At 54.7% G+C, this 3815-nt stretch overlaps 1 pseudogene; it reads left to right on the forward strand.

Moving 5' to 3' along the window:
- Window positions 1-2927: 2927 nt before the first annotated feature.
- Window positions 2928-3815, forward strand: part of LOC121105351 — a 4373-nt pseudogene continuing 3485 nt past the window's right edge.

Raw genomic sequence — 3815 nt, forward strand, 5'->3', positions numbered from 1 at the left:
AACTGTGGACCTTGTTTGAAATGTGTTCTAAGCTCATTGTGCGTCAGAGTATGTGTTTGAACCAGAACCTCAGGGGATGGAGGCCATGAAGCTCTGCTACAGAGGGGCTTATCTCCTAGGATTAGTCGGGTAGAGCAGAGGGTAAGTTTCAGTTATATGATGTGTCAGTTTGTGTTGGAGTACAAGAGGTTTACTGGGAAGAAACAGAAGAAAGAAAAAAGAACCTACAGAAGCCAGCAGGTAAAGCCTTCAGCCCGTGATGCTGACTTAGTGACACCTGTGAAAGCAGGAGGAAGGGGGTGAACAGAGTCTCAGACTGCAATGTATTTCTTACAATGTCATGGCCAACCCAATGGGGGAGATCCAGAGCAAAGATAGCACAGCAGAAGAGTTCTGCACTGGGCAGAAATGGTCAGGTCCCTGTAAGCCTGTTGTTCTCAGTCATTGGCAGAAGGCTGACCAGGAAGGGCCCAAAGCTGCCAACAGCTGAAAGCTCTTAGCTAATTGCACTCCTGGAAGCTGAAATGCAACTTCTTTCTTTAAAGGACACCCTCTCAGTATACCCCCATGGCTGCCACATGTGACATCTGAAGCTAATTTTGTAAGAAACCTATCAAAGCTGGTAAATGTATGGAAAGCAGATTTAAGAAAATACCACATCAAGGAGGCCTGGTTTGTGTGCTTTTCCAGCACTGTTTATGTTGTGCTCTTATTCTTCAGGGAACAACCTCTCTAAGGGCCCCAGGAAGACAAGGTCCAGAGAACTCTCTCCCATAGGGAGCTCAAGCAGAGCTCCTGTGAACCAAGATTGTATCCCTGTATTTACAAGATGCATGAGTCAGTAAACAAGACTCAATTTCTGTGGGTCTCTGAGCTCAACCTCTGTAAGCTCAGTAGGCCCTAGGCTCCCAGGGGCAGATCTGATCCTGACTGACGACCTCAGAGCCTGGGAAGAATAAAAAACCAGGGCAGATGGAGCAGAGTTGGCAGAGGTCTGAGGAGGGGAGTACAAGACCCTGTGGTTACAGTGCTGCCCCCACATATTGATTTTCCTTTTCCCGCCCCTTCCTCACCCAAGCACATCTGCAAGGATAATCAACCACATGCACAGAGTCACACAATGAAAACAGTTACATACACCCAATTCACATCCACCTTCATGCAACACAAAAAAAGCCCCATGTGCATCTGTTTCTCCAACCTGACATAAGCTTGTGTGTGCACACCTTGCTATTCCAACAACTGCTTGTGCACCCCGTAGCAAGTTTCCAAAACTTCCCTCATGTGCAGATATATTCACAGACAAGAGGCTGTGACATCCACATATATAAACAGTAAACAACATACAGGAACAAAAATAGACACACATTCAAAAACTTTGAATGACTTTGAACATTCAAAACCAGTGACTTTATGGTAACTTAAAACCAACAAATACCCGGAGGGTGTGTCTGGAACTGGCAGATACACCTTGAAAGATATTTCCGATGGCCACAGAAGCCCCTAAAACCCCACAGAGGCTGCGGCAGGGGGCAGATGGCTCATTTCCTGACCCTGAAAGACTTAGCTGTTACTCAGCCATCCTCCTGCCTCCTGTAGGAGAAAACTAAAGCTCTCAGGCCAGATGCTGGGGCTGGGAGGGTGCACTTGTACCTGGAAAGGGGGTTACACATTTCTATAGAGGAGTGGAGTGGAGGGAGCAAGGGCTCAAAGTCTGCTCGCTTTGGTTTGAATCCCAGTCTTACCACTTTCCTGTATGCCCATGGGTCATTTAGTCACTGTCAGTGTTTCATTTTCCTCACCTATGAAATGGAGATAGTAATAGTACCAAGAAAGTATGTTGCTGTAGGAATACACCAGTCAGTATTTGTAGAGGGCTGAGAATGCTCCCGGTATATCATAGGAGCAAGTAAGTATTGCTTCTTATTCTACTCCTGGGAGTCCTCCAGACCTGGGATTCACAGCCTCCCTGGTCCCTACCCCTGCCCCCTACACAAAGCTGGAGTTGTCAGCTTCAAGCTTTACCAGAAAGGAACAGCTCTCCCCAGGATCTCTTTCTTTCTCCTCCTCTTCTCCCTTACAGGTTTTTACAAAGGATATTTGTGAGAGCGAGAAGTTGTACGTCCTCAGGGATAGGAAACCAGACAGCGAGTCTGTCCCATGGGCCAGGACTTTCTGGATTGGGAATCAGGGCTGTCCCGGGGCAACAGCAGGGGGCTGCTGCCAGCTCCCAGCCTGTTACTTTTGGTGGGTGTGTGGGAAGATGGGAAGAGAGAGGCTTCTCCACCATTGGTCTGGAGGTATCTCCAGCTCTATGTATCTCTACATCCCCAAGGCCCATAGCTCTGCCGAGTCCCAAGTCCCTTCCCATCTGTAATTCTTTCTAAAGACTAGAGAATAGTTCTCCTCCGAAGGAAGATTGTAAAAGGACTGTTATCTCATGTCTCATCCGTCCAACCCAGGGCAATTCATTTCCCCTGGAGTCCACTTGGCGTTCAGCAGGTTCCCAGGTGAACTGAAATCCACAGCTATTCTCATCTGGTTGCCCTGGGAGTTTCGGCGCTCTCGGTACAACCTGTTCCTCCAGCCTCTCCGCTCCCTCCCTCCTCCCTCCCTCCGCCGGGCTGCTCCCTTCTCAGCCCCCCTTCCTTCCCTCGCCCCGGGCCCCAGCTGTGCCCTCCGGGGAGACACCGAAGGCAGCGAGACCCGGGAGGGGAGGCGGGAGATGGAGGAGGGGAGGGAACGGGGCGGGGGGAGGGAAGAGGCGGGAGGAGCCGCGCAGGGTGGAGGCAGAGCGCCGCCCCGAAGCCGACAGGGGCGGCTGAAGGTTGCATCTGCTGGAAGGAGGCTTTTGGCTGCTTGGTAACGGGCTGCCAGAACGGAGAGCGAGGCAGAGAGCAGGGCAGCGGCTTCTTGACGTCAGGACCGAGCCAGGGGATCGCGCCAGCAGCCCCAGCCCGCCCCAGAGTGGGGGCCGGCCGACGGCAGGAGAAAAGCCGGACACAAGGCGCCCAGCCGGGCGTGAGTGGGGGCCGCGGACGCCGGTCGGTAGGGGCGCAGCATGCCCCCTGCCCCCTGGCCATGGAGATCGCCCTGGTGCCCCTGGAGAACGGCGGTGCCATGACCGTCAGAGGAGGAGGTGAGGCCCGGACAGGCTGTGGCCAGGCCATAGGGGGAGAGCTCCAGTGTCCCCCGACGGCTGGGCTCAGCGATGGACCCACAGAGCGGGCTCCAAGGGCGCGCGGCACGCAGAGGGGAGTGGACCCGGGAGGGCGGCCTTTGCCACCGCTGCCCCAGGAGCCGCCGCAGCCTCGACGGCTGCCTCCGGAGGACGAGGAGGGAGAAGGCGACCCCGCCCTGGGCATGGCGGAGGACCAGGTGCTGGGCGCGGGGTCCCTTCACCACCAGCGCGTCCTTATCAACATCTCTGGGCTGCGCTTCGAGACGCAGCTGGGCACCTTGGCGCAGTTCCCCAATACCCTCCTGGGGGACCCGGCCAAGCGCCTGCGCTACTTCGACCCCCTGAGGAACGAGTATTTCTTTGACCGCAACCGGCCCAGCTTCGATGGCATCCTCTACTACTACCAGTCCGGGGGCCGCCTGCGGAGGCCCGTCAATGTCTCCCTGGACGTGTTCGCAGATGAGATCCGCTTCTACCAGCTGGGGGACGAGGCCATGGAGCGTTTCCGGGAGGACGAGGGCTTCATTAAAGAAGAGGAGAAGCCCCTGCCCCGAAATGAATTCCAACGCCAGGTGTGGCTTATCTTTGAATATCCAGAAAGCTCGGGGTCCGCGAGGGGCATAGCCATCGTCTC

This window comes from Ursus maritimus, unplaced genomic scaffold (genome assembly GCF_017311325.1).
Source record: "Ursus maritimus isolate PB19 unplaced genomic scaffold, ASM1731132v1 scaffold_26, whole genome shotgun sequence".
In the NCBI taxonomy this organism is placed as follows: domain Eukaryota; kingdom Metazoa; phylum Chordata; class Mammalia; order Carnivora; family Ursidae; genus Ursus; species Ursus maritimus.